Raw genomic sequence first — 6,446 nt, 5'->3', positions numbered from 1 at the left:
AATAGGCCTGTTTATCAGGGGTATGCTATGTCTCATCAGCTGTAAAACAAAGTGAGGACATTAAGTAATTAGGAATTTATTTATTCACTAGCATGTAACATTATTTGTGGAATCTGAGGTATATTTCTGATACATGTGTATAGCGTTTTTGCCTTTTAAAACCACCAATGTGTGAATCTTTTTCATGCAACTTTAAATACACTTGACAGACACATCAGCTGTTGAGATTGGTTTTACAGCTTCTAACCTCCGGGCATCTCAGCCAGTCAGACAATGTCAGAAACAATGTATTTCACTGAAAGGACAGACTGTCAAACTGTCACGACAATAGATGAACCCTCATTGCCCAAAAAAATCTGTAAATTCAGCTCTGTCACCCTCTTAGTGCTGCACTGCATGAGTGAATTTAGTATTGTCCTCAGTAAGCATGCAGAAACTTGAATGTCAGGATTAAAATGCACCTGTAGTTGCAGGTCATTAATTAGAAGTAAGCAGCAGCGTTGGCAGTTCTTTCAATGGAATTTGTGCTAACGACTTCATATTTCTGTTACTATGAGCAATAAAAGCTCCATTTTGCACATTGCAATTATTCTATTATCTAACTCAATGGGTGGCATTATTCAAAAAGATATTCATAAACACTGTCAATTCACCTCGTAATTTTTGTTTGTGACTGTCCAAATGCTCTTTTATGGTGCTATCATTCTATTCTGTTTACTTTTATGTACCTCTTATTTTTTACTTTTTCTATTTATCTGTTGTGTTGTCCTTGTGCTGCTGCAACAACCATATTCCCCCGCTCCTGGTCACTAGAGGACTATCTTATCCGTGAAACACTATGAAAATGTGTGTGTGTGTGTGTGTGTGTGTGTGTGTGTGTGTGTGAAAGGTTAGTGTGATCACTTATTAACATGTATCATTCTTATCAGGTCATGGTAAACATCTGCTGTGCAGAGAATTATCATTCATGAAAAACAGAAGGGCTATCTGATACCTGCACAACCTATTAAATAATTAATTCTTAGTTCATGAAACATGTCAGGTAACAAAATGACTTTCCAATTTCAAAGGCTCTATGAGGCTGTGTGATTACTGGAATAGATTCCAGTAAACTGGGAGTTCTCTCATGAAAACATGTTGCCTCAGGCTATGCTCTATTGGTGAAGAAGAATACATTTTGTTGCAATTATGTCTAAATTAGATTATGTGATAGCACACAGAATGTAGAAAAAAAAACATAAAAGGGGGAAATACAAAAACTTCACAATGTCAAGTGCAATAATCTTTCTTCAAAAATATTTAAACATGTGAGCATGCTAACATTTGCTAATTCACATTACACACAGGAATTTGTTCATAAACCAAATAATTGGACAAAGGGACATTTTTACCTGATTCTAGAGGAAAACCTCAGTAGGCTTCATTCATTGATCAGGACACAGCTTAAAACTTATATGTTCAGGTGTCTCAGATTTTTTTGTTTGAATGTAATTTTCATCAAAAACTCCAACAAATCAAACTATTGTTGAATCTACACTGTTGCACATTTTGGTTCCAGCACCAACATAAACGAGTCAGCTACGGTGTGACAAAGCAGCAAAAGAAAGAATGGATAAAGTGGAAAATGTATTATTAATTAATCATTAAAGGGACAATCTCACATTTATACAAGAAAAACATTTGTTTGTCAAGCTAAACATATAGTACAGAACTATATTTATTTCAAGTCTGTGCATTCAGTGGGCTACATAGATACAGTAGGTCAGTGCAGTTAGCCTAGCTTAACTCAAAGATTGTGGGAAAGCTGCTAGCCAAGCTGCATGTGAAGCAACATAAACTGTAAATGTGCTGCAATAATACGTTGTACTAGAAAATGTCAGGTTTAATGTTTTAGATTTCCATACACCCAAACGATCAATAACTTGCTGGCCATTGTCATCTTTGGCTGCTTTACAAATCCCTGTCAACATGTAGCCATGGAAACTCACGCCCATGGGCTCTAGTATGCACAACGTCAAGAGAACAAATGTTCTTATCATGTTGCAGTTGTGCTGCATTATAAGCACACTGTATCTATCATCGGCAACTACTATGTTCACATTTCCCTTGCTGTTGTTGATTGCCAGCAAAATCATTTTTGTTAGTGTTGCTGCCGTCAATTGATAACATAACTATGTCGAGGTGAGCATAATAGAGTACAAATAAAAACATGCAAGCTAGCTAAAGTTGCATCGTTAACTTACCATAGATGGTTTTCTCACTTTAAATTAAGATAACAGGCCGGTAGATTGGGCAGCGTCCACAACAAGTATTTCTCCAAAACCAATCAGACAGGACACAGTGGGTTTCCTGGCTGCTCAAAACTACAATCCTTGTAGGCTCTCTTTGTTTCTTTCGTCACCATCTTTGGGTTTTTTGTGCGTTCATTGAAAGACAGCATAGCGTACTCCTAACCGTTCTCCTCCAAGTGGATGTTCAGGTCTGAAAACAACGAACAGACCACATAGTCGGTTTAACAGTTGCAGTGTTGTGTCAATGTTTCCCCGTATATGTTTTTTTCCCCTACATAAACCTACACCAACTAACTAACTCACCGGAGAAGAAACTTCAACATAACACCTGCTTCATTTCTTGACTTTCCAGCTCTTCAATATCTCCTTGTTTTTTTTTATCTTCCTTCTCTATCTTTTCCATCTCTTCCAACCACTTATCCACATTTAGTCCACCCAGTAAATCAAATTCACAAAACAATCTGATATTTTATAACAATTTGTTTAGAGCAGTATTACTTTTGGAGTCATTTACAACAGGGTTGAATGCACAGAATCTATCAAAAGTGATTGTATATATTTTCACTTATTGATCATAAACCTAACCATGTAAACCTAAAAGTAAACCTATGTTGAAGGTTATTTTGAAAAGACACTGTATGCATGTAACAAGCAGTAACTGATCACTATCACTGACTGATGTCCAAAACTGACACTAAAGGTGTACCTAGAGCGTTATAGTTTGAGCCACTAACTAAGCCGTCTGAGTTATCGAGATGCAGCTGCTCACCAGACAAGAGTATCTGCTCGCCTGCTATGGACAATGCTACTAGCCAGTAGCCAGAGACAATGGACCATGACGGTTTTAGTTTTTTTTCCCAAAAATTAGATAATATTCATACAGGAAGTGCAGTTAATGACATGGTTAGTGCATTCTCCATGGTAGCTCTGACAGGGTGACGGAGTAGCAGCGGGTGGCAGCTCTCAGCAGTAAAGGACTGTCATCTCAGCATGCAAGGCAGACAACTCTTGGCAGTACCATATTGACATTACAGTAATTTATACGTAAGTAAGTGTGGGCAGAGTTATAAATGAAGGTTTGAATTGGTGGTATTGAAAGGGTCGAGGTGAGGGAGAATGACAGAGTGAGAGAGCGTGTGTTTGTGTGTGTGTGTGTGAGATCATGAGTGAGGCTCGAGAGTGCAACAGATCAGAAGGAGAGTAGACTGAGAGAGCAGCACATTGTTCACACTTCAGTCAAGACATTGGTCTGTGTTTACACAAGGGAATAACAACAAGGCAACACATTAGAGGTAAGAAGATTGTCTCTCTTTGGAATGCTATTCATCATGAGTTTAGGAATATGAAAATGTAATGTATATACCATTATCTACTATAAACATCACTTCATGATTGAGTGACTCAAAAATGCTAAAGACCTTGGTGGATATCATCATGTTTTGTAATTCAAAGCTTTTCAATTTCAATGCAATGGTTGTTTTAACAAGTGTTTTTGAAATAATAAATATCACATATTAAAAAAACAAATCCTTTCATGATGATAAGCTAATATACTAAGATGAGCATGTAGTGCTCACTAACTAACTAGTATGACTCGTATGTTCATAATAACATTCCATTATATTATTTTTCATAAATGACTTACTAAATGTAGGTTTTATGTCAGGGACAGTGCACATTATAGGACATTTCTGTTAATTCAGTTTATTTCTGTTACTCCTAATATTTGTGCGTGGAACCAACAAAATAAAATTTGCTTAATTTAGAACACTGAGGCTAGAATTTAATTTGTGTTGAATCTGTCATCGTCGATTACCAGAGTGGTGTCTGTCTGATAAAGCCCCTGCCAAGATCAGCATAACAGGATTGTAGGGGGAAGTCATCCCTGAAATATCATTATAATAAAGAACAACAATGACAAAAAAAATGCATCTCTGCTAAAAAAAATTATGGATTCTGCCTGCAATGCAATCTTACTCAGTGGCGTGGTGGCTCATTTAGATAAAAATCATACAATGTAAATAAGATATACTAAATTTAAACAAAAATAGGACCTTTGTAGTGTGTCAGCTCTCTACTAGACTAGCTTTCCTCCTGCTTTCAACTTTGTAACTACACCAAATATTAATATAACTGTACAAATAAAAAAAAATGACAGTGAAGCACATCACTGGAATCATAATTGTGAAAAGGGAGCATGAATATCAAATTAAGTCATTAAAAGTGCAGCGAGCTCATACAGAATAAAACGACAGAGATGGCCTGCCTGGATATTTTCTCAGTATATCATGTGAGGGGGTTTACAGTTGTAGACTAGATATGAAGTTATCCAATGAAAGCAGCTTTCATGGATGCTGCTTAGTTTTGTATTTAAGCCAGTGCCAAAGCTGTTTCTAGTCACTGGATTGGCACACTGCACTGTTTATAATGAGCTGTATACTCTAGGGCAGACTTGAAGTGACAGAACCACTTTCAAAGTCCTGTATTCTGCTGCATCCACTGCACAACAGTTAACTGCAGCCCAGTCGCACACTAAATTGATAGCATTTAAAACTAGAAAGGTGCACTCAGTAGAGTGCAGTCTCTGCCAGGTGTGTCTGCAATGACCACTGCTGTATTGTGCAATTGAATGATTACAACTCACTCTTGGGTAACCGGCTGACACCAATGGGCTCTAAGGCGTTGTAAAACACATTTAATTTAAATTAAAAAAATGAGCAGTGATGTATGCAGGCAATGGGCTCCAAGTTTTCATATAAGACATGTCATTCCATCTTGGAAAAAAAAAAATTTAATTCACCAAGCTCTCTGCCTAAATAGCAGCGGCTGAATGGCTGCGATGTATCCAGCAGTGTGTGTGTACTGGTAATGCCGTTAGCTGTTTGCCAAGCCCACTGTCCAAAACAATAAAAGTGAGCAAACTGTTTTTCCCCACCAAGTCTTTGGTTGCAGAGCAGCGGCCAAGACGTACTGAGCAGTACCTATGTATGTGGCAGAGATATTTACAAAATTGTCAGATAAGTAAGTATGTTTAGCATAACAAATATTCCAATAATAAAAAAGTAGAGTAAGTGCGACTTTTGAACTGCTCATGAGAATAACATGATGTGTCATGCATAAATAATTTAAAGTCACCGCTGGTCATGCAGGAGATATATATTATTTGTAAAAGCATACTATTTTTTCCTTTGAAATATGCACTGGACAGAGTGCTAATATGCTATTACACCCTACACCCCAAGCTTGTCTCTGAGTTTTCCATGTGCAGAAAATGCTAATAAATATATTTTTTAAATGTTCAGCCTCCTGGGGCTACAGTAAACTGTCTATTGATAAAAGAAGTAGCCCATTGCACAGTAGTGGCTGCACTCTAAAGCCACATGGTAATGGGACGCAATTGAATTGCCACTGTCATACATGCCATACCACTGATTTGTGTTTAAAACTCACAGAGACACAAAATGCATCCTGATGAAATACATAATTTAAATTCGGTAACTCTATGCCTGAGACAGAAAGACCTACTGATATATGTAAATGTAGGGAAAAAAATCATGATTGTGTTTTCCTGCTTATCATCAACAGTCATTCATTAAACTGTCAGTCAAGCCTTTTCCTGTCTTTCTCATCATCTTTCTCACTTGGACCTCAAAGTCAGTAATTAATGTTCAGCTAATTGACCAGTTTCCTTTTCTCCTACGTCAGCCAGAGTCTGACAGACGCCGAAGAATATCCTCTATAAGCATAATCAAATGTCCTGTATGTTATGAAGTTACAAACCATAATATATATTTAAAAAAATCTTTTACTTGCAAACAGTTATTTAATGATGGAATTATCAACATGACAGATGTTTTTAACTTCCTATGAATCTGTTCACGGAATATAATTATTACTAAATTGCATTCCTTCGACTAGAACTTCAAAAGCCTCCAAACATGTAACATACAATGAGTCACTGATTTCTGACGTGTGTTCCTTCGAATAGCAGGTACAGTACATCTCAAGGACATACTGCCGTTTATGAGAATCTGTCTACTTATCCCTGCCACTATAACGCATGAGCACTGGCGCATAACATTCCCCTAACCCCCATCTCCAAAAAAGCTAATGCTCCTTTTTACATTTTGATTTTTGTACAGACTTCACCCATTT

This window comes from Cebidichthys violaceus, unplaced genomic scaffold, assembly GCF_023349555.1.
Source record: "Cebidichthys violaceus isolate CVI_PGR_0920_01 unplaced genomic scaffold, fCebVio1.0.p SCAF_13, whole genome shotgun sequence".
In the NCBI taxonomy this organism is placed as follows: domain Eukaryota; kingdom Metazoa; phylum Chordata; class Actinopteri; order Perciformes; family Stichaeidae; genus Cebidichthys; species Cebidichthys violaceus.
This window is presented reverse-complemented; position numbering follows the sequence as displayed.